Consider the following 25,189-nt stretch of genomic DNA (forward strand, 5'->3'; position numbering starts at 1 on the left):
CCGCTTACCACTCTGCGCCACGGAGGATCTGAAAAGTAATCTGTTCCTATGTCTATGACGGGGTAGCCAATGTGGTGCACTCCAGATCTTGTCTGACTCCAGCTGTCATAAGCCCTGGCCAGCATAGGCAAAGGATGCTGGGAGCAGTAATCAAACAACATCTGAAGGGCACCCCATTGGCTACCTCTGGCCTATGGTACAAAGATTGCAAAAATTGCAACGTTCACACACTCCTACAAAACAGCAGTGTACACACAGCTCTAGGCACGAGGGGGGAGTTCTTGAAGAAAAAAGGCAGAAGTCTCGCTGAGCATTCATGAAACCTTGGGAGTGCTTAAAGTAGCTTTTGAGGAAATCTAGTACAGTACCCAGACTTTGTTCAACTTTTCCGTTAGGCTTCCATGTTTTATCTTACTTTTGCTTCAGCAGTCACCTTTAGATTCAATGTCCGGTATCTTTTGGCAAGGCAGGGAAGCATCTGTTGCAGCTTGCAAAGCTAGCGCTGTGGCATTTGAGCGTGTAACCCAACCAGGCTGTGAACCTTGAATTTTTAAAAAAGCCAATAAAACAAAACTGGCAGCTCCAGGTTGGCTGTCATCTTTTGTTTTTGAGGAGCAAAACAGGAAGGATGGCTGAACACAAAGCAAAATATCTGTCTTGCAGAGGATAGGTCAATCAGTGGCAATTAGCCATGATACCTAGACAGAGCTTCCATACATAAAGGCAGTCTATATGTGAGAACCAAATCCTAGGGACAACTGATAGGAAAGGGCGGTCACTCTGATGCCCTCCTTCTGGGCATCCCAGGAGCATCTGACTGGCCACAATCAGAAACAGGATGATGGACTAGAGCAGGGATATGGAACATTTTTTCAGCCCAAGGGACATATTCCCTCGTCAGCAACCTTCCAGGGGCCGCATGCCTGTGGTGGGTGGGGCCGGAGGCAAAAGTGGGTGGAGCAACAGATGTGAAAAAGCCACAGCTATGAAAAAGCCACAGGTTTCTACATATTCATTCATTCATTCTCTCTCTCTCCCTCTCTCCCCCCCTCTCCCTTTCTCCCTCTCCCTCTCCCCCCCCCCCATCGTGCATCCGGGCAAGCAAGAGACACAATAAGAGTTCGAGGGCACATTCCAGCCAGGCAGAAAGCACTCATGAAGGTTGCAGACCAGGACTGGCGAGCCGTGTGGCCAGAGATTGGGGGCATTCAATTGGCTGGTGCGAATACATGGGCCTTTGCAATGCTCTTTCTTCATCTCCTCTAGTAGCTTATCCTTCCCCGCTTTTGGGGGGCATTTTGTTTTTGGATCGATGGGCATTTGAAATACGAGAGCTGAGTTCCTCTGCCTCTCAGCACAACCCAGTGAACTGCTAAGCGAATCAAGAGGATTTAGCGTTGAATCCAGGCATGTGGGAGCATGTGCTGTTTACTTTCATTATGGGGGGAAGATCCACACCCAAAGATGAAGATCAGCCAAATGCAGTGGAGGCTGATCCACGAGGGCGATTGGGACACTGCCTTGCCAACCACATTCTGCCGTCAGCCAGGCCCCACCTGCCTGCCTGCTTACAGCCAATCAGGGCTGCCTCTGCCTGTCGTTGGCTCCGGCTCCACCCACTGTTGGTCTCCCCGCCTTCTGCCCCAATGGGCACCAGGCACAACTGGCCAAACACCTGATCCAATGAGAGACATGCCAGGGTTGGGGCAGGAGCTGAAGGTTCGATCTTGGGTGTTCCCAGCTAGAACTCGGCATTCTAAGTTGTAATTTATCTGTGTCCCAATTTCCTCTCTATTTCTGCTACCTTGCCTTACTCTGATATTGTTAAACCATTGGCCACGGTTGCTGGGGCTGATGGGAGCTGTAGTTCAGTAACATAGAGAGGGCCAAAGGTTCCCCACATCTGGTCTACGAATGCCTTTTTTTGTATTTTTTTTTAAACTGTCACTGTGTTTTAGAATTTTATTTTTGTTGCTGTTCAATTGTTTTGTTATGTTTGCTGCCCTGAGATCCTTAGGGAGGAAGGGCAGGATATAAGTGTAATTAATAAACAGAAACAAATAAAGGAATCTGAGTCTTATTCTACTCAGATTACGGATTTCTGAGTGACCATTCGAACATCAGAAGAGCCAGCTGGATCAGACTAACAGATCTTTCTACTCCAGCTTCTTGCACCCAACAGTGGCCAAACAGATGCCTTTGAGAAGCCTACATGCGGGGCTGGAGGATAACAGCCCTCCTGCTGTTGTCTGTTCCCAGCAGCTAGTATCTGGAGATAGACTGCCTCTGACCATGGAGGTTCTATTTAGCCTAAGACTAAAATCAGAAGACCCCCTCTAGTCCAATCTCCTACAGAGGCCAGCCAGATCTCCATGGGATGCCAACAAACAGGACAGGGGCACAAGAACATTCTCCTGTCATTGCTCAAGAGGGATGATCTGTGTACACTGCCCTGAGCTCCTTAGAGGGGCTCTCAGGGCAGGGATAAAATGAGATTGGAATCGTGCATAATGTCCTTAGCTCCATGCAGGAGGAGTGGGGTGTAGATAATCAGACAAAACAGCCTACCGAGGGAGTGAGTGTATTTTATTTTTTATTTTTCTGCTTCGACACAGTTTCAAGAAAAGAAAAAAGAGCATTTGTGAGTTTCTCTTTCGGGCCAATATCTAGTAACACAGGCAGAGCCCTGCTGGATCAGACCAAAGGCCTACCTAGTCCAGTGGTCTTTTTGCCCACAGTAGCCAGCCAGATGCATACCCCCTTGTAGACAACCTTCCAGAGACCTCATGCCAGTGCTGGGTGGAGCCAGAGGCCAAAGTGGGTGGTGCCAGAGGCAAAGTGGGCGGAGCAACAGCTATGACTCTTACCTTTCTGCAGCAGGCTTTATTCCAGCCACGCAAAAGTTAGAGGAACAGAGGGAGCTGCCTTGTACTGAGTCACGCCACTGCTCCATCTAGCTCAGTATTGTCTACACTGACTGGCAGCTGCTCTCCAGGCTTTCAGACAGGGGACATTCCCAGCCCTACCTGCCAGGGATTGAACCTAGAACCTTCTGCATGCAAAGCGGACGCTTTGCCACTGAGCCATGGCCCTTCTGCAAACAAGAGGTTTTAATACACCCATGTGACTCCACCTAGGCAAGCAAGAGGCCTGATGGTAGCTCAAGAGCACGTTCCAGCCAGGCAAAACCACACTCAGGGTGTGGCCTGGGAAGAGTTCTCCGGGTCAGACAGACAAAAGGTTCCCACCTCTGCCCCATGGGAAGCCTGCAAGCAGGATGTGAGCTCATGAGCACTCTCGGCATGAGGGCTGTTGCCTGTTCAAACAAATCCTAAAATGCAATCTTAAGTACACTTAGTGGGCAGTAAGACCCACAGAGCTCGGTGGGGTTTAATTAGAGTAAGCCTGTTTAGGATTGTAGTGGATGCCAATGAAGCTTAAGAATTTTATTCAATTCATCCACTGATTCAGTTAAGTCTGCACATAATTACATAGGGGTAAAGCGCAACGGTTTCAAAGAAAAATGAGGAAGGCTTTCTTCGTTTTCAGACACTGCAGATGCAGGTCAAAGCAGACTTCCTTTTGCAAGAAATATTCCCTCGTGAGCATGAGAGGGAGGGTAAGGGAATGCCTTTTTCTAAGATGCTTGCCACCTCCGGGTTGTTAGTTTACAAAAGAAGATGCATTTTTATTTTGTTTATTTATTAGATTTATATCCTGTCCTTCCTTCCAGTAGGGAGGATTTAAAAAAATAATAATTCACAAACATTAAAATCTGCAAACTGATTAATTGGGGAAACATTTTTAAATGGGTGAAAACGTTTTATCATCTATTAACTAATCAAGCGTAGTTATCAACCAAATTGTTGCAGCTCTACTTAGAATAGACTACTTTTGTGCTAGGTGCTGTCAAAAAATACTGGGCTCCATCTGGGCCTCCTCTTCCCTGTCCCAGAAAACTCTTGCTGGGAGGAAGGGCGGGATTTAAATCAAATAATAAATAAATAAATCAGTGAGTTGGGGAGAAATTGGATTCTGTTTACATCTTAAGGAGAAACTATCTAACTTGCACTTTTCAAACCCAGGCATGAACCAAAACACAATTATCCTTCGAAATTTGTACATCTCCAAATGTTGCAAGGCGGTTTCCCAAGTGCTGTGTACAGTAAGGCTTATATTTGGGGGAACTGTCCGTAAAAATGCATGCATTAGTGAAATTAACATGCAAAGGTTCATTACATTAGGGAAAGCTGCTTGCAAAAATGTGTATGTTACTCAGAGCTGCATACAGAAATGTGTATATTAGGAGATATTTGCATTAAATTGACCTGAAACTGACAGATTCATACATCCCTTAACAGCAGCAGAAATTTTGATTTCAAGCTTTGGCAAGCATGAGCTAAGCTCCCATCAGTTCCTCTCACCACTGTCTGCACCAGGATTCTCTAAGTGTACAGAGAGAATTAGAATCGGGGGGCTCTTCCAGGCGACCCACTTGTTCAGCATTCATTTTGATTTAATTTGACAAAGCTTCTGCAAAGATTAAGATTATAGCCTGTCTTTATGAAGCATCCATCCTGATTTACTCGCAAGGTGTTTATGTGTCTTTCCATCATTTAGTCATCCCACACCTCAATACATTTCCCCATCACTTTCCTACCTGCAAAAAGTCAGCTTTTTTTAAAGTGGATTTGTAGCGCTGGGGAGGCAGAGTGCTTTATTGCACAAGCCTAAATTTCCTGGTATTTCCCTTCCAGAAAATACTGACAGGGTGGAGACACCCCAGATCTCTCCCGATGCCTGCAATGGAAACTCTGCAAGAGCATGATCTAATCTCTCTTTGGCTCGCCACCCTTTGGCTGGTATATAAAAATCAATTCCCTGCTCTATCAAGAGCCCTCCAGTTCTAGCAGTTAGAGAACCACCGGAGTCTTAACCTAACAATTGCCTTCTTGGATCAGACCAAAGGTCTATCCAGTCCAGTATCCTAATTCCAACAGAGGCCCCCTCCTCCTCTCAGAAATTACAGCTCAGAACAGCACAGGAACAAAAATGAGATAAGGAATGTGAACTGGAAAGAGATGTGAAAGTATTTCAAGACAGTTTTGACAGGCCTCTTTTAAAACTGTTCAAACAGCTCTGATTCCAAATAGTTCCATATCTTAGATGGGGCCAGAGGAACCCAGATCTGCTAAAGAAATGCTTAACATTGTACAGGATAGGATTTATTAGTGGGGTAGATGCCATTCAGGCTTGGGAAAGATTCAATATTCAAGCAATGGAGTACGCTACAAGTAATTTCCATGTCCTGGGGACATCAGAGGTATCGCGCAAACGCAAAGCTGATTCAGTTGCTGGGTTTTTCTTGGACATAAACGGCTAGCAACGAATCAGTCTTTCTCAGACAGGTGGGACCTTTTTTTGCCAATGGTTCTGTGTCAGTTTGCAGCTCTGTTTGGGGGAAAAGGTAAATGCTACAAAGTCCCTTCCTCTTCCCTGCACACATTGTCATTTGTTGACGCTTTGCATGCAAAATATTGCTAGCTTTCAACTGACACGAGGTCCTTCCAAGCCCATTGTCTTCCTGGGATGTTTTGAGACCTTAGGCCAGGGCTATGGCCCTCCAGATGTCATTGGACACCAAATCCCATCAACTCCAGCCAGCCTGGCCAACGGCCAGGGTCGACAGAAGTGGGAGTCCACCAATGTCTGGAAGACAACCAGTTCCCCCAGCCCATAATAACATACAAAGAGCTCTCCTGCAGGGGTGGGGAATCTTTGGCCCGCCTGATGTTGCTCCAACTCCCATTATCCCTGGCCATTGGCCACGCTTGCTGGGGCTGATGGGAATTGTAGTTCAGCAACATCTGGAGGGCCAAAAGTTTCCCAACACCTGCTGTACTGGATCAGACCAAAGCAGAGACCATCTAGTGCAGCATCCTGCTCCCAGCAGTGCCCAGTGGGATCCCTCTGGGAAATCTCCCAACGGTGCCTCTCCCACTGTTGTTTGCCAACAGCTGGCATTCATAGAATAGTAGAGTTGGAAGGGGCCTACGAGGCTATCAAGTCCAACCCCTTGGTCAATGCAGGAATCCACCTTAAAGCATCCCCAATAGAGGGAGTCTATCTGTGGACCTGGAGCATCTATATCAGTAGTGGCCAGCTGGTGCCCTTCAGATGGGTTTTTTAAAAAAAAAAAAAACCTTCTGGTCTATAATATACATCTCTAAATGGTTTACAACCCCAGTTAAAGCATCAAATAAAACACTGCAAAATATCAAAACAAAACATTCCAGATGAAGGACATAGTATAAAATAGACATTTACAGCAGGAAAATTAACAGGAAAACAAAATATTAAACATAAAGGCATTGCATGTAAAAATCAAATATATAACTTCAGTAAACTCTCCAAAACGGCATCATCAGTCACTAAAAAAAATAACTGAGATAGAAGCTGCACTCTCACTTCTCTCCATCTCTGACACAGAAATACATCCTTAGCAATCCTCCAGATCCAAGTCTGGCTTTCACGCGTTCCCCGCCAGCCACACAGATAAATAATCCCAGCCAACCAGTTATTAAGGAGCAAATGTTTGGTCTACAAAAATACATAGCAGCAGTTAAGCATCGTTTACAGCCGGCTCTTTCACCGACCTCCATCTAGGGCAATATAGCGTCATGCAAACAGCAATATAACCTCTCCCTCCCAGTCTCTCACCCAGGTAGCCTCATACTGCATATCGTTCAGTCTGTCACACGGAGTAGTACTGAGCCACTATGAAATACACGCAAACATGACAATCCAGAGTCTCACTCTGGGGAGCAAAAACACTCCTGTTTGAAAACAACTGCATGGGTTGCCAGCTTGTTTCAAGGAAGAATTGACTAGCTCACGCTAGCGTTTAAAACCTTAAACGACTTAGGTCCCAAATATCTGAGAGACCGCCTCCTCCCCTAGAGGCCCTCTCGGGTGTTGAGGTCAGCAGAAGGGCCCTTCTGGTAGTGACGCCACCCTCAGAGGTTCAGGGCGTGGTGGCCCGGGAGAGGGCATTCCTTGTCGTGGCCCCTAAGTTGTGGAATGCCCTCCCCACCAAAGTGCGTCTGGCAACTGCAGAGTACAGTTGTAGGTGAATGCGGAAGATGTACCTCTTTACCATGGCCTTTGATGCCTGAGACATGTATTTGTAGGACCCACACTATTTGGGGATTTCAGGTTGCTTTGAAATTGCTTTTAATGTTGGATTTTAAAATGGTTGCAACCTGACTTGGGACCTTTGGGTGAAAATGGAAATGGACTGCCTTCAAGTTGATCCCGACTTATGGCGACCCTATGAACAGGGTTTTCATGGTAAGCAGTATTCAGAGGGGGTTTCCCATTGCCTTCCTTTGAGGCTGAGAGGCAGTGACTGGCCCAAGGTCACTCAGTGAGCTTCAGGGCTGTGTGGGGATTCGAACCCTGGTCTCCCAGGTCATAGTCCAGCAACTTAACCACTACACCACACTGGCTCTCAGCTGAAAGGTGGGTAGTAAATGAGTATGATAATTAGAGCTCCTCTCACCCATGCTGACTGGGGTTAATGGGGGTGGGAGCCCAGTAGCATCTCAAAGCTACCCCTGTACAGTCGTCATGGCTAGCGTAGTAAATCACAGATGGAACTCCAATTCCTTCTCTGTGAAATGGTCTAATCCCCCTTGGAAGATGGTGGTGTCATGAGCCCCGTTCAGAACGCCTCACAAAGTGGGAAGGGGGAGGACCGGGATCCGGGGCTGGGGCCAAGTAGTCTACCAAGGGGAAGGGGTGGAAACCGGAGAAGACAACAGTAGTCTGGCCAGTGACAGCCCTGTCCCAGAGGCTCTGGCTGCAATAGATGAAACAGTGTCTAACAGCGAACCCCCCTCCACATCTCCACACCCCAACTCTGCTTTGCCCCCAGCGCTGTCTCCTGCTCCGCCCCCAGGGCAGGAGGACTCAGAGTTGCAGTCAGTGCAGGAGACTAGAGAACTGGTTGAGGCGTCTCCCCTCCCATCGTCAAGGCCGCTGTTGAAAGAGGAAGGTCTTCAGTAGGCGCCAAAATGATAACAGATGGTGCTTGTATTTTATTGCTGGAAATCACTTCAGGACTTTTTTGTTGCCGGAAATGATTCACAAATTCAATACACCTACAGCGTATTCTTGGAGCGTCTAAGGTTGATATCTGAATGAGAGGAACTGGGCCTGTGTTTTGTTTCTGGATTGGCAATGGGGTGATCTATCCCTGAATCTCTCACCTTGGAATGTCAAGTACACACACACACACACACATCCCTCATCTGCACCATACATTTAAAGCACCATGGCACCACTTTGAACTGTCTTGGCTTTCTGCAAAGCATCCTGGGAATTATAGTTTGTGAAGGGTGCTGAGCATTGTTAGGAGAGCCCTGTTTCCCCTCACAGAGCTACAGTTCCCAGAGTTACCTGAGAACAGGGATAGATTGCTAAACCACTCTTGTAGCCCTGTGAGGGGAAACAGGGGTCTCCTAACAACTCTCAGCACCCTTCACACGCTACAGCTCCTAGGATGCTTTCAGGGAAATCATGACTGTTTAAAGTGGTATAAAAATGGAAATGGAAATGGACTGCCTTCAAGTCGATCCTGACTTATGCCGACCCTATGAATGGTAAGCGGTATTCAGAGGGGGTTTCCCATTGCCTTCCTCTGAGGCTCAGAGGCAGAGGCTGGCCCAAGGTCACCCAATGAGCTTCAGGGCAGTGTGGGGATTCGAACCCTGGTCTTCCAGGTCATAGTCCAGCACCTTAACCACTACACCACACTGGCTCTTAAAGTGGTATAAGAGTGCTTTAAATGGATAGTGCAGATGGACATACACACGCACCCACTGTTGCTCTCTCAGCCCTGCACCCTCTTCTCCCTCCCCTGCTCCTGGCCATGAGTGGTCCCTGTTCCATTTAGGGTGGTGCAGGGCAAACTCTTTGACCCTGCCTATTGTGTACCTGAACAGTGAGTTGTTTGTTCAAAGGCAATTCGGCTTCCCGGTTTGGCGTGCAGAAAGGGAAACCCAAACGCTTTGTTCCAAAGCAAACGTCAACTTTCCCTCTTCCTTTCCACTCCGTGCTGTGAAGGAAGGAATGCACTAAGCCGTGGCTAGAGGGAGAAAGACCCTTGCCTTGCAGAAAACAAAAATCCCTTCAGAGGAGCTTTCAAAAGAGGCTGGCGGCTGGCTTCCCTCAAAATGCACAACCACCAAAGTGATAAGTGGGAATGGTTTTTTTTTCAGGAAAGGCCCATGGTAGTACAGTAGGTGGCACCTACCCTGTGGAATTCCCTCCCCTTAAATATTAGACAGGTTATCTTTGCGGCGCCTATTGAAGACCTTCCTCTTTCAACAAGCCTTTTAAGCAGAGACCTTATCCCAGCCTGCTTCTGTGTTGGAATTGCTTTTAAAGATGTTTTTAAACCTTTTTAAAAATGTTTTTAACCTTTTTTTAAACATGTAGTGGGTAAGGTGTTCGACTATGACCCGGGAGACCAGGGTTCGAATCCCCACACAGCCATGAAGCTCACTGGGTGACCTTGGGCCAGTCACTGCCTCTCAGCCTCAGAGGGAGGCAATGGGAAACCCCATCTGAATACCGCTTACCATGAAAACCCTGTTCATAGGGTCAATATATGTTGGGATCGACTAGAAGGCAGTCCATTTCCAAAGCTTTTTTTTTTTTTATGTTTTTAAAGATGCTTTGTTTTAATATATTTTAAAGTCTGTTTTTATGATGTTTTAAAGTGCTAGTGCTTTTGTTTGCCACCCTGGGCTCTTGATGGGAGGAAGGGCAGAGTATCAATCAATAATACATCTACAGAAGGATCCAGCTTCATCTCCGGGTAAGGCTGGGAATATCTCCTGTCTGAAATCCTGGAGAGCTGCTGCTAGATAGCATAAATATTGCGCTAGATGGACCAGTGGTCCGATTCAGTATAAGGCGGCTTCCTGTGTTCCCAAGTTGTTCCTAACAGCCTGTCACATTTCCAGTGACTTATAAACAGAATGCCTGTGGCACTCTCCTTCCGTGTTTAAATGTCAGCTGTCTATAACTTCATTATTCTGTGACCTATACTGGACTACCCTCACTGGTGGGGCCTGATGAGGGTCTCAAATATATAGTCCCAAACAGCTGGAATGGAACCAGGTTGACAAACGTGGCACTGTTCCATTCCCCATTATCCATCAATACATTTACAGCTTAGTCCAGAGACCATTGCAGAACAGAACTGTATACAAAGACGTTAAGAGAGCGGCAGATTTTGGGAAGATCCCCTACAGAGAACGCCAAACAGATTGCAAAGCAAAATTAAAAGGAAAAGGGTCAGAGAGGCCTCAGCGACAGCAGCGTACCGAGGACTGGGAGTGGAAAGGAACTCAATTCAGATCACATCTATCAAATTCTAACTTTCCAAAACAAATCTGGGAACTGAAAAGCAGCCATCCTTGGAAATTTGCACGCCTCCAAAATTTCCAATGCAGTTCTCCAACTAAACCATGGTTGCAAAAATGGGGAAAGCGTGCATTGTGACAAATGACACAAAAATGCCTACCGTCAGGAGAAATTGCTTGCACAGAGGAGTGCATTAAGTCAAAATTGCACGCATAAACGTGTTTGTAAGCAGAAATTTGTGCTGAAATACTGAAGAATTCGTTAGGATTTAAAAAAAAAACACGAATAAATCTCAAGTTCCTGCAGAAACGTGGAGAACTGAATTTAAGATTGGAATAATGGGAAACGGAGAGAATGGACATATCCTTCCATTCCTATTGAGGACGCAATCCCTGCCTTTGTGATCTGTTTTTGTCACAACTCCCCAAAGCCTAGATCTTTCCTCATTTAACGCTTTGGCACTTCAAGGTTCTGCCCCATTTCGAAGGCTGACACAGGATCTTCCCTCTTCACAAGGTTAATAGGACAGCCCATCCTCTAGATAACTCAGTGGGGGAGAGTGGCTGTCTGTCAAGATCTTGTGTAGAATTCTCTCTCCTTCGTGCAACGTGCAACCTTGGGCCCACCTAATGTGCACTTTTCAGCCAGCCGTGGCATCAGTCATGGCTGATGACAGCCTTAGCTAAACTTTCCCATGCCTTACGAGCCCTTGGCCCCTTCACTCACACAGTTGCAAGACGACAGGTTCAGGAAATCAGGGTTGGGCACAGATGGATCATGCCAGAGCCCGCCAAGGTGAAGCCCCCGCAGCTGTTTTCAGTGCCAGGGCTTGGTCCTGGCATGCACGTGATGTTACGCAACAATAACAAACAGGTTAAAGTGACCCTGAGCTAGGGATGGGGGAGAAATTTGATTTAGTTCGCTTTTCAAGGGAAACCTGTCTAATTTGTGCTTTCCAAAACAAGACGTGAACTGAAGCCAACAACCATCCTTTGAAATTCACACATCTCCACATTTCCCAGTGTGTACAAAAATGCATATATCGGTGAAAGTAAGATCTAGAAATATATTGTTCAAGGAAATTGCTTTGCGTAAATGTGTTGATTAGGCAAGAATGTGTATATTAGGACCACTTTGCAGTAAAATGTTGATGATCATGGGGTTTAAAAAAAAAAAAAAAAAGATTCCAGACTGCAAGCTTGGAAATTTAAGGCTAGAGCAATGAGAAACTGAGAGAACCACAATAGACAGATTAATCCATCTCTACCCTGAGCCCGAGCACATGCAGAGGGAACTTCCCCAAAGAGTAATGACAGAGACTACATGGGACACCTTAGAAAACAGGGGCAGGAGCAGACCGAAGGCCCATCTTGTCAAGCATCAGCTAACCACTCCCCTCAGTGCTGGGCCAGTCTGACAGTGCAGATGCCAGCACCGTTTGACTCCCCTCTCCTTGAACTCTTTCCATCCCAGTGGATCATGAGAAGAACTTGTTCCTCCTCCCTCCCAATCCATTTTCCTTTTGTGATGTGTCCTTTTAGATAATCCTCGCATAAAGCCACCTGTCACTGCGCCCTGAGGCAATATTTTTCACAACTTAACTCCGTGCTGTGTGGAAAAAGGATTCGCCGTTGTCTGTCCTGAAGCTCCTGACAATCAGGGAGACCCCGAGTTCTAAAGTTATGGTGGAAAAAACGTCTCTCTTTATCTTTTATAAACCTCAACCACATCTCCCCTCCCCCTTGCTTGCCCTTTTTTCCCAAACTAAAAGGCCCCCAACCCAGTAGCTTTTCCTTGTAGAGGAGTTACTCTAGGCCCTGATCATTTTTGATGCACTTATACCACACTGTTTCCAGCTCATGAGAGAGTTTCCAGCTTATAACATTAAAAATGTTTTTAACGTTGTTTTGTTTTGGTGTATTTTAGGGTCTGTTTTTATGCTGTTTTGATGTGTTTTTAGCGCTTCTGTTTGCTGCCCTGGGCTCCTGCTGGGAGGAAGGGCGGGAAATAAATCAAATAATAAATAAATACCTTATAGCAGAGGGTGGTGTTTCCAGAATGATGCGAGCTTTGCCATCTCTGCCTCTAGGAATTAAACATTTATCCCACAACCAGACAATGTTGACACCAATACTAGACAACTGGAATCTGCAAAAAGACATTGCAGCATGGAGTCACGTCCACACTATATACTTAAAGCGCATTTGTGCCAGTTTAACAGTCATGGTGCCCTGAAAGAATCCTGGGAATTGTACCTCTTCCAGAACTACAATTTGCAGCACCCTTAAACTACAATTCCCAGGATTCTTGTTGGGGGTGGACAAAATAGCATAAGTGTGCTTTAAATGTATGGCGTGGATGTGACCAGTTAAGGGTTCCAGTTAGCGATACTTCATCCCATTCCTCCCCCCGGCTGCCAGTTTTCCAGCCCCCTCAACAGTCAGCATCCGTGATGCCCGCTGAGCACACCGAGTCCTCACTGGGTTGTTTTGGGGTTCCAACAACTATTTGTAAAAGTACTCTTTGTTTTTGTAGTTCTATAAATCTCTGGTTTTCTTCAAGCCTGCAGAAACCTTCCTCTGAGGAACATAGGAATCTGCCTTCTACTGAGTCAGACTATTGGTCCATCCAGCTCAGTACTGCCTACACTGACTGGCAGCAGCTCTCTAGGGTTTCAGACAGGAGTCTTTCTCAGCCTTCCCTAGAGATGCCACTGGGGCTTGAACTTGGGACCTTTTGCGTGCAAATCAAATGCGCCTGCTATTTTGGCTATATAAGGGCAGACAGACAATGAATTTGCTGCCGTTATAATGGTTATAGAACCAGTGCGGTGTAGTGGTTAGAGTGTCAGACTGGGACCTGGGAGAAGACCAGGGTTCAAATCCCCACTTGGCCCTGAAGCTAGCTGGGCATCCTTGGGCCAGTTATTATCTCTCAGCCTAACCTACCTCATGGGGTTGTTGCGAGAATACAATCTGGGAGTGCCATGTTTGTACACTACCTGGGAGGAAAGGTGAGATATAAATGTTGTAGCAGCAGCAATAGGGGGAAAAACAAGCCAGTTCAGGAGCCCCCTGCAGTCCTGGCCTGTGTTTCACGGAGCTTCTTCCTGGATGAACACCCACTATGGTGCCACTTCTGTCTCCGTCTTCATTGAAGCAGGGGACCTGAGGCGCAGGGGCCAAATGCAACCCCCCATGCCACCATATCTGGCCCTCTCCCTGGGCCATGACGCCTACCCTCCAAGCCCTCCTTGAATGCTTTTGTTGCCTCGATGCGATGCGTCCTTGAACGGTGAAAACAATCCCTCTCGCTTGCCTGAATGGCAGATGGGGCAATCTGCATGTGTGTGTGCACAAGTGAGGGAGAGTTTCTCATTTTTCCAGTCTTGAGATCCTCGCATTTCCACATCGGTTGGCCAATTTTTTAATTGGGGGGCAAAAGGTCCTTATGAAAATTCATCAGCATCTTAGAGCAAATTTCTCCTAAGCTACACATCTTCCCTAACTGCATAATAATAATAATAATAATTTAATTTTTAGGCCGCCTTTCTGGCCGAAGCCACTCTAGGCGGCGTACATATTAAATGCAATAAAATACAATAATACAGTAAATACAATAAATACAAATAATCAACAATGACAAAATAGCAGCAAATGTAGGACATAGCAACGGGCATTAAGTATATAATTAGCCCATCCCGATGAATGCATTTTGTATGTTGCTGTCACCAGCCTATGCATTTTCTGCACATTTTACACGTTACTTGGTTGACGAACTGCACTGCAAAATTCACAGAAGTGTGAATTTGGAAGGATGGATGCGTTTCGGTTTGCACATCGCTTCAGGAAGAGCAAATGAGGTTAGTTTGCCCGTAAATGCAAAGTGGACCAAAATTCCCTTCCATCCCTAGTAGAAGCCTCAAAGTTTTGCATGGCTTCAGTGTAGCCTACTTTTCAAAGGTGAGAGGCGTGTCTACTGCTCATACCTCTTTTTGCCTCTGGCCCCGCCCACCAACGGCATGCGGCTTCCCAGAAGGTTCCCACACAAGGGAAGGGAGCCCTTGGGCGGAAAAGGGCTTCCCCGCTCCTGTATAAACACCTTCCTCAAAGGTCACATTTGCTTAACACTACTGAAGAAAGGGTTGCTGCAAACTGTGGCAGCCGCCCAGTGTTAACTGGCTCGAATAGTGTGCAACTTGCTCACGCTTGTGCCTTGTGAAAAAAAAAAAGTGCCTTGTAAGAACTTGGTTCTCCCATTCCCTGTCTTTCCTCTGTTCTCAGCAGCCAGAGGAAGCCCTTAGCCAGGAGTACTGTAGTGCCAAATCCAGAAACACAGGGTCCCTTTGTGATAGTCACAGCCATGCCCCCCCTTTTTTTGCCACTGGGTTGAGAATGAGATCCTTGTTAATGCCCTCTCCCACAATGTCCCTAGCAGCCCAATCAGCATGAGAGTGTTAGCTACTGAAAAGAGTCTTCTCCGTGGCTGACTCACCTCCTTTCACTCTGATGGGCTCCAATCAGCAGGAAAGGACAAGGAAGCATGTTAGAAGACACTTCTCAGTGGCTAACATGCTCCCCTTTCATGTTGATTGGCTCGTAGGATGCTGGAGACACAGGGACCCTGCTCCCAAAAAAGGGGTCTAAGACCCCGAGAACCTGGATGACTACACCCTCCACTTCCCTCCCTTCTTGCTTACATCCAGTCCAAATGGTGGCCCTGGCTGTTAGCTTCCTCCTTCTCTATCTTAGTGTCACCCTTGTAGACCTCAGCAGAGAGAAGGGTGGAGCAAAGCCAGAACTAGTTGGCTCTGCCTCTCATTGGCTCTAGCACCACCTGCTGTTGGCCTCCCTGACTCCTGCCCTCGCAGTCCCAGTGGGCACCAGCCACCACTGAAGGAAGCTGGTTTCTCATTTGTTTTTTGGCTTTCCGTGACACCCAAAGTGGGAAAAGCTTGCTTGGGTGTGAAAGGAACACACATCAGCTGAAGCAGGGAAAGAGCTCTGAGAAATCATCAAAGGCTTGAAAATGCACGTGGGATCCTTCCCCAGAGTTTAGATTGCAAGCCCCTTGGGGCAAGGACCTGTGTCATAGGAAGCTGACTTCGACCAACAGTCAGGCCCTTCATCCTTCTACTTCAGTAGTGCCTACACTGACTGGCAGGGGCTCCCAAGGGTTCAGGCAGGGAACGTTCCCACCCTTACCTGGAGACACGGAGGACTGCACTTTCTGCGGGCAAAGCAGGCACCTCTAGCACAGGGCTAACGGCCCTTCCTAAATAATGCTTCTCAGCTCTGCCGTACTACACAAACAAGACAAAGCCTTTTGCTTCACCCGGCTGAAGCTCAGAGATTTGCCTTGTAGCCCCAGCCACCAACCTGGAACCTGCTTTACGTCTTTATCACTTCCCCCCCTAGGAACGTAGCAAGCTGCCTTCAACTGAATCAGGCCACGAACCCATCAGGCTCTCAGTTGACCGGCTGCGCTTCTCCAAGGTTTTAAGCAGGAGTCTTTCCCAGCCCCACCTCGAGATGCTAGAGATCTAGGGATGGAAAGATCTGGCCATGTCGGTTCTCCCAGTTTCTCACTCTTCTAATGTTAAATTCAGTTTTCTGCAGCAATCTGCATTTTTAAAAAAATCCTCATGAAAATTCTCAACCGTTTTAGAGTGAATTTCTCCACACGGACACATTTTTGTATGCAGTTTGGACAAAGGTATACAATTTTGCAAGCCATTTCTCATCCCATCATGCCTTTTTGCATGTTATTTTCACTCATATATGCATTTTTATAAATATTGTTTAGTTGGCAAACTGCACCCCAAAATTCTAATAAGTGTGAATTTTGAAAGATGGCTGTGTTTCGGTTCTCATATTGTTTTGGAAAGTGCAAATTTGATAAATTCCGCACGAAATGCAAACTGAATCGAAATTCTCACCCAACCCTACTACAGATTGGACCTGGGACCTTTTGATTGCAAAGCAGATGCTCTGACACCGAACTATAGCCCCTTTGTGGAGTTTCTTTTTTTGCTTTATAACTCTGTGTGCATATTATTATTAAATTTGTTGCTTCCCATAACCAACGAAGCCTCAATATATGTAAAAACTGAATTTGTTTCAATCATATCCTATAAAGCAATACTACACACTAAGCGTTCGTCTGCAGAAATCAGTTACTAAACAAACCTAGCCTCCCCCGACCTCAGAGTCCAGACACACAATGGATGAACACCTCAAACAGCCACAAGACCCATAACAGTATCAATTGCCCAAATGCCTGAGAAGAACTAGTGTGGTGTAGTGGTTAGAGTGTCAGACTGTGACCTAAGAGACTGGGGTTCAAATCCCCACTTGGCTATGACGCTCTCTGGGCGACCTTAGGCCAGGCATTGTCTCTCAGCCTAACCTACCTCACAGGGTTGTTGTGATGCTTAAATAAGGAGGGGTGAACCATGTACGCCACCTTGAGCTCCTTGGTGGAAAAGTGAGATATAAATGTAAAATTAGAATTAACTTTTTTAAACAATGTATTTGTTTGGCACCCAAAAGATGTTAATGTTGGTACCAGGTGAGTCTCCCTAGCAACAGTGTTCCACAGACAGTGGGGGGCGGGGGCTTCTACTGAAAAGGCCTGTTCTCGTGTTGCCACCCCACTAAAATCTCTTGGAGGGCGCATGTAGAGAAGGCCTTAGATGGAAATCTTAGGGTCTGTGTAGGCTCATGTGAGGAAAGACAATCCTTTCGGTTCTAGGATCCCAAGCTGTGCAAGGCTCCATAAGCGAGAACTAGCACTTCAAATTAGAGTCGAAAACAAACTGGCAGACAACGCAGTCACGTGGAAACTGAAAAGGGATACCGAATAGAGACAAGAGTGACAGCAAACATCCAACACCCAACATCTACCAGTGAACAGGGGGGTAACAGAGTTCACATGAGCAAAAAGAGTAGGATCATGTCATCCCTGTATCTGGGGTGCAAACGCTCTTGTGGGGAAGATGAGGATTTCTGAACAGAGGAAGCTGCCTTGCACCGAGTCAGACGATTGGTCCATGCAGCTCAGCATTGTCTACACTGACTGGTAGCGGCTGTCCGACTGAACCCGGGACCTTCTGCATGGAAACCAGATGCTCTGCTCCTAGGCTACAGTCCTTCCACAATGAGAACCAGTTGCACCAGCAACACCGGCACACCAAAGTGTCAAAGGCATGAGCCTCTGTTGCTTTCTACCCCCAGCCATGTGTTGTAACACGTGAAGCCAATTTAAGAAAACTGTTTATGTATCCACCCCTAGCCCAACCCATAAAGCTCATCGCCTAAACAAGCAATTTATTTATTTATTTTGGTCAAACACGTGACTAGCCATCTCTCTCACTCAACCCATTATTTCTGCAATGCAGTCATGATTACAAATAGCAGTTTCCATTGCACGGCCCCTCACTCTTGCAATAGCCCTATGAGGGCGTTAGAACAAATTAAACCAGAACTGTCACTAGAAGCTAAAATGATGACACTGAGGTTATCATACTTTGGACGCATAATGAGAAGATGAGATTCTCTAGAAAAGACAATAATGCTGGGGAAAACAGAAGGGAGTAGAAAAAGAGGAAGGCCAAACAAGAGATGGATTGGTTCCATAAAGGAAGCCACAGACCTGAATTTAGAAGATCTGAAGGTCGCTAAGGTCATCATAAATCATAATCGACTTGAAGGCACATAACAACAACTATTACCATTCCATGGGAATTATTTAAGGAACACGAGAGGCTACTTGATACCAGGACAGGGTATTTGTCCATCTAGGCGAGCATTCTCTACTCTCACTGACAGCAGCTCCCAAGGGTCTCAGACAGAGAGGGGTGTTTCCTATCACTAATAATAATAATAATAATAATAATTACAACTGGAGAAGGGATCTGTTTTTCTGCTACTACAGAGAACAGGGTAATCAGTTAAGTGCACCTGATCAAGCAGGGCTCCTCTGATAGTCTTAGACACCACAGAAGGGACTTTACTGTAGCTCAGTGGCAGAGAATCTGCTTTGCATGCAGAAGGTCACAGGTTCAATTCCCAGCACTTCCAGGTAGGGCTCTGGAGAGACACCTGCCTGGACAGCAGCTGCCACACAACGTTGACAATACCGAGGCAGATGGACCAACCATCAGACTCAATAAAAGGCAATTTCTTACATTAGGGGGAAGGGCTGTGGCCAGTGGTAGAGCATCCACTTGGCACACAGGAGGTCCCAGGTCCGTTCTCCAGCACCTCCAAGTAGGGCTGGGAAAAGACTCCTGCCTGAAACCCTGGGACAGCTACTGCCAGTCAGTGTTGACAATGCTAAGCTAGGTGGACCTATGGTCAGATCCGGTAGAAGCTCCTTCTGTTCCTTGATCTTTTCTGAACTGGAGCTGCCAGGCACGGAACCTGGGACGCTTTTGCATGCCACACCTGTGCTGCACCTCTCCGCTGTGACCCTCACATGGGAATTGCAAAGGCGTGAATCGGTCCGATCTCTATTGGTATGAACACAGGCAGGCCACGAAGGGAACTGTTGCATGCATGTGGGAGACAAATCACTCACAACCCCCACCCATACAGAGGGAAAACCGACGAAAGACCTTGGCTGAATTTAACCGTAATCCCATGTTGCCCCACTAGAGGGGAGATGGCAATCAATCCATTTGCTGAAAATGAAATGCCACCCACCCATCCTACCCTGGGGCGGCTTGCGGGGAGCCCAATCTCAGGCAAACAGGCCAAGAATCAACTTTTTAAAACGCACCCAGAGATCTACTTCGATACAACCCGGAGCAAGAAAATCTTGATAGTGGTAACGTCTATTTGTAAAGCAATTAAGACCAGAAACGTGTTGAAACTTCTGAACTAAGATCCAAGCCTGTTGCTTCTTTCTCAGATGGGGGGGGGAGACTTGAACGTTTTAGATTGATTGCCCCTCCCTCCCTCGCTCTCCCTTTTATCTGAAACAACAATATAAAAATTAGCCAGGAAAGGGCAGGATTTAAGGAGCCCCACAGGCAACTGTAACAAGCAGGCAACCCATAATACTTTGGGGGGGGATGGAGGATTTTGAAGTTGTTCAAAACTGCAAACGTCTTTCCTCCCCCCTTGATTTTTGCCTTTCCTCCTCCCCTCCCTCTGTTAGCAAACTCCCTCTTACACCGAGATCCAATTTCATTTTGCTGCAGGCTTCTCACATCTGGTTCTCAAAACCTTTTTTTTAAAGCAAAGGAGGATTAATAATTTTTTTAAAAAACAAAAAGTCCCCCATCTACCAAGCCCTCCCCGCAGTCCCAAGTTGTGGCTACTCACCGGTTGGTCTGGTGGCCACGGTGGCTGCAGTCAGCTTGATGAGGCTAGCCAAGGCGGGGGGGAAACTGCAGCTTGTTTTGAAGGTCTGTCTCCTCCTCCTGGAGCCAGGGTGATGTCAGAAGCCAAGCTGGGTGTGGAAAGGGGGGGAGAGATGGTGTTTCAAAGGTGCCTCTTTCTCTCCACTCAGGGCAGGCAAAAGTGGAGAGAAGCGAGAGGAAGGGATGTAAACACTCAAAACCAATCCCTAAACTTGCAGATCTTATCCGATTCTGTCATTCCCCCCCCCCGAAAAAAAACACTCGCAAATTTTTATGTCACGATCCCATAACTGGGAAACGGAGGCGGGGGGATTATTTTATCTCATGCGTTGCCCCATCACTGGAATAAACTGTCTTGCAGCCGCTTGAAATAAACTGATTTGCTGGCAGATTCCCACCAACACCCCGGCAGGTTTTTTTCTTGTGGGCCTACTCAATCCAAGCCGGGTAGGCCTGTGGAAGTTAATAGACAGGACTAAGTGAGGATCATTTGGGGGGGGGCTCTACTCTGAGTAGTAAGTTGAAGACAAGCCTTTGCCTTAAGAACGTGGCCTCAGTGCAGTGGGAATTTCACTGCTGTCAATCTGATCAGCTGTAGATGTATTTAAAACACACTGAAGGCTCAATTTCCTACCCCCCCTCACCAAGAATCCTGGGAACAGTAATTTGTTAAGGGTGCTTGGAATTGTAGCTCTTCGAGGGGGTAAACTAGGTTTCTTGGGGGGTGCTTTAAATGTATGGTGTATTCCCAGAAGGGGAGGAAGATTTAAAACTCCTTTTTTTAGGGTTTCTACGGCTGCAATCCAGTGCACACTTACCTGGGAGTAAGTCCCATTGAATGCAATGGGGCTTACTTCTGAGTAGACCTGTACTGGATTGCAGCTAGGAGAGCAATTTTTTCATAAAGCCAGATGGCTAAAGGGCAATAAAGTTGTGGTCAGAATTTACAAGAGGTGACAGTTCCCTTGTGATGTTCCTGCCTGCCCCCCCCCCGGCGCACACACACTCAGAGGCCATTGCAGATTCAGATCCTTCTCTTCCTCCCCACAAACAAATTTCTTTTCTCCAGTTCAGGGGTATAGTTGTCCTGGGTCTTAGACCCCTTACTTTTTGGGAGCAGGGTCCCAACTGGGTCCCTCTGTCTCCTGCATCCTACAAGCCAATCAGCATGAAAGGGGAGTGTGTTAGCCGCTGGGAAGTGTCTTCTAACTTGCTTCCTTGACATTTCTTGCTGATTGGAGCCAATCAGAGTGACAGGAGGTGAGTCAGCCACTGAGAAGACTCTTTCCAGTAGCTAACTCTCTCCCCTTTCATGAAGATGGGCTCCTAGGGACGTCTTTTGTTGTGGGAGAAGGCATTAACAAGGATCTCATTCTCAATGCAGAAACAAGGGAAAAAAGGGGTAGGGGTGTGTAGCTGTGACTATCAGGAAGGGATCCTGCACTTCTGAATTTGCCACTACATTGCTGCTCCAGTTAGTTCTGCTCTGAGTACACCCACTGAAATTAATGGATATGGTCTGTTAATTTCAGTGGGTCTACTCTGAGCAGTACTAGCATTGGATAAAACCCTTATTTTGCCTTTTGCAGAGGTGAATGAAAAGTGTGGCCATAGAATCATAGAATAGTAGAGTTGGAAGGAGACTATAAGACCATTGAGTTCAACCCCCTTTGTGTTTTTTTTTTTGGAATTGTCATCAACTGCATAAATATATTTTCTGAATTTTTTAAGGTTTTTGTGTCAAACTACATTTTTAAAATCAAAGTATGTGAATTTCTGTGGGCAAATGTGATTTCTTCCTTCACACACCCCACACCCCCACACCCCCACACCCCCACAGCTGCTCCACCCCATCCCCCAAAAAGCTGAAAACATAGCTGAGATTGCTTAGACATGGATTCAGTCTGTGAAATAATTTTAAAAAACTACAGCCAAGAATCTCTCAAATGCAAGTTGTAGGTGTAACACAGGTGTCGGAGACCTTTGGCCCTCCAGACGCTGCTGAACTACAACTCCCATCAGCAAGCATGGGCAATGGCCAAGGATGATGGGAGTTGGAGTTCAGCAACATCTGGAGGGTGCAAAGAATCCCAGCTAATAGTACTACTGCACAGAGCAGCAGAAAAGGGATTTGCAGCAAATGTTAAGAACCCACAATTGATTTTGCCAACTTAGCGAGCCAACTTAGCTGCAAACAGCTGACTTGTTGGATAGACAGATCTGAAGTTAAGTGAATTATAGCATCTTGAGAGACATCCGTGTTCTGTCAGAGGCATGTTTGCTGAAGAACACTGGTAGGTTTGTGTCTCAAGGGGTATGTTCTCTGGCTCTCAACTATGCACTACACCAGAGGGAGAGACAGAAAACCAATCAGCTGGTAGCCTGCAAAGGGAGCTATTCTGGAAGTGTAAAAACCCAACACACTACAGTTGCCAGGTTCTTGGCCTGAGACTGATCCTGTATCTTTAGGAGAAGAGAAAGTCAGCCAAGTGCAGGTGTTCTTGCAACAGTGTAATGAGAAAAACCACAAGGTGGAATTCTCCCTTCTGCCTGCACAACTTTTAAAGATACAAAAGACCTCTGGGAGGCTGGGCCTGGCAACCAAGAGGTCTTCTGTATCTTTAAAAGTTGTGCAGGGGGAAGGGAGCATTCCACCTTGTGGTTTTTCTCATTACAGTGTTGCAAGAACACCTGCACTTGGCTGACTTTCTCTTCTCCTAAAGATACAGGATCAGTCTCAGGCCAGGAACCTGGCAACCCTACAACACACTGCCATCATCGTAATCAGTAAGGAATCCAAGTGCTGTTTAGATGTCCCGTCCACCTTCTCTTGTTTACCCTCACAACAGCCCTGTAAGATAGGCTAAGCTGAGAGAAGATGACTGGTCCAAAGGTGTTTCCAAACAAGCTGTGTGTTGGATATTTATCCTGATTTGTTTGCCCAAAGTTTGCAGGGAGATTATATGATTTTGCCTGTTTGCTGAGCATTCATTCTGATTTCTTTGAGGGAGGTTACACGACAGTTGCGTCAAGCAATTGTTATCCCACCCTTTCGAATAGATCTGAGTTTCCGTTCTTTGAGGTTTTCATTTTCCAATCTCAAATTCAATTCATCACATTTCTGCAACAATTTGGGCGTTTGCTTTTTTTAAAAAAAACCCTTACGAAAGTTCTCTGGCATTTAAATGAGAATTTCTCCTACTAAACACATTTTTGTGTGCAGTTTAGGCTAATGTACACATTTTTTCCAAGCAATTTCTCCTCATCTAATGCGTTTTGGCATGTTTTCACGAATATATTCATATTTATGCACATTTCTCCCTAATATGTGCATTTTTGCAAACACTTTTGCTTAGCTGGAGAACTGCATCACAACATTCGGAGAAGTGTGAATTTCGAAGGAGGGCTGTGTTTTGGTTCTCATATTGCTTTGGAAAGTGCGGATTTGATAAATTCAGCTTTAAATGAAAACTGAATCGAATTTCTCCCCCATTCTTACTTTCTCATGTATGTCCTCATCACCTTCATCAATGCCTGAGTTGGGGGGGTTAGGGGGGTGACTGGGTTTGTTGCACAAGGATATCTTGGACAGGGATAGCCCGGCTGCAGTGACTCATGCATTGGTAACCTCAAGACTCAAGTACTGCAATGCGCTCTGTGTGAGGCTACCCCTGGGTCTGGCTTGGAAGCTCTAGTGGGTGCACAGTGCTGTGGCTAGACTGTTGGAAACCACAGGAAACCACAGAAGGGGAGAGTGCTCTTGCGCTCAGGTCCTGCTTGTGCGCTTCCTATAGGTGTCTGGTTGGCCGCTGTGAGAACAGGATGCCGGACTAAATAGGCCATTGGCCTGATCCAGTAGGACTCTTCTTATGTGCTTACTTTCTTAATTCTGGCGTTTCAAACCTTGCACTGCCTGCCCATATGTTAGCGCGCCAGGCTCAAGGCTCTTGTATTTACAAGACCTTTCACAATTTGGGTCCAGGATATCTTCAGGACCTCCTGATTCCTTATATTCCATCCCGATCTCACTGAGTCTCTGTTGGTGGTCCCCCATGGCTCAGATGTATGGCTGGTAACATCTATAAAAATGTAAATGTACTGCCGTCAAGTCGATTCTGACTTATGGCGACCCTATGAATAGGGTTTTCATGAGGCTGAGAGGCAGTGACTGGCCCAAGGTCACCCAGTGAGCTTCATGGCTGTGTGGGGATTCAAACCCTGGTCTCCCAGGTTGTAGCCCAACACTCTAACCCAGCCTTTCCTGACCAATGGCAATGCTGGCTGAGGCTGATGGGAGTTGTGGTCCAACAACATCTGGAGGCACACTGGTTGGGAAAGGCTGCTCTAACCACTACACCACACTGGCTCTCGGTAACAACTAGAAGCCATGTATTCAGTGTGGTGGGCTCAATCCTGTGGAACTCCCAACTGAAATTAGGCAGGTACCCTCCTTGCTGAACTTCAGGCACAGGACTAAGACTTTCCTGTTCCAGCAGACATTTTACAGTAGAGTTTGGATTTATGATCTTTTTATTTTATTTTCAGTATGGCTTATTTTAGAGAGCCAGTATGGTGTAGTGGTTAAGGTGTTGGACTCCGACCTGGGAGACCAAGGTTTGAATCTCCACACAGCCATGAAGCTCATTGGGTGACCTTGGGTTAGTCACTGCCTCTCAGCCTCAGAGGAAGGCAATGGTAAACCCCGTCTGAATACCGCTTACCATGAGCACCCTATTCATAGGGTCGCCGTCAGGATCGACTTGAAGGCAGTCCATTTCCCCCCCCCCATGGCTTATTTTTATAGACACTGCTTAGAAATGCAAATGATTAAGCCACATAGAAATGTATCCAGCAAACAAGAGCCCCCAAACCATTTCAACCTGAGTTTGCTGGTGTGCGGAAGGATGCCATGGGCCCTCTGTGAGGTAGACCCAACAGCAGCTCTTGAGCATTCTGGCACCAAAACGCCCAGATAGAAGAGCGATGACATGGCATGCATCTACAGACCCAAAGTCATTGTTCACCTCGTGAGTAAGGGGGTTTACTCATGAGCAAGTGATCTTGGGCACTCCTTTGCTACCAGCAGCTGCGGTTCAGGTTTGGTCTAGGAGGGCAGACTATATAAGGTCTCCCTTGCTGGTAACAACAGAGGTCTTTGCTTCTTTGTCCCCAAGTCTGCTTGCTAAGATATGCCTTGCCTGGACAGCCTGTAGTATTGCTCTTGGCCTGGTGCCTGACTTTGCCTCTAGAGCATGGCTCAGAGTGGAGCTGCTTCCCTGTGCTTGACCTTGGTTTGTTTAGACTGCTTTACACCTTCAACTCTGCTCTCTGTGGTAAGTCTTTAGTTAAGAGGCGAATACCTCCCGGAACTGGGATTCTAGTCCCTGA

At 46.7% G+C, this 25,189-nt stretch overlaps 1 protein-coding gene across 1 annotated transcript in view; it reads right to left on the minus strand.

Moving 5' to 3' along the window:
• Positions 1-20,194, minus strand: part of EMP2 (epithelial membrane protein 2) — a 41,875-nt gene extending 21,681 nt beyond the window's left edge. Inside the window, exon 1 of the mRNA XM_061599249.1 lies at positions 19,764-20,194. The gene's annotated coding sequence lies outside the window, so the exon portion shown is untranslated. The remainder of the gene's footprint in view (positions 1-19,763) is intronic.
• Between the last annotated feature and the right edge of the window lie 4,995 nt (positions 20,195-25,189).

The sequence above is a fragment of the Rhineura floridana genome, chromosome 17 (genome assembly GCF_030035675.1).
Source record: "Rhineura floridana isolate rRhiFlo1 chromosome 17, rRhiFlo1.hap2, whole genome shotgun sequence".
Classification (NCBI taxonomy): domain Eukaryota; kingdom Metazoa; phylum Chordata; class Lepidosauria; order Squamata; family Rhineuridae; genus Rhineura; species Rhineura floridana.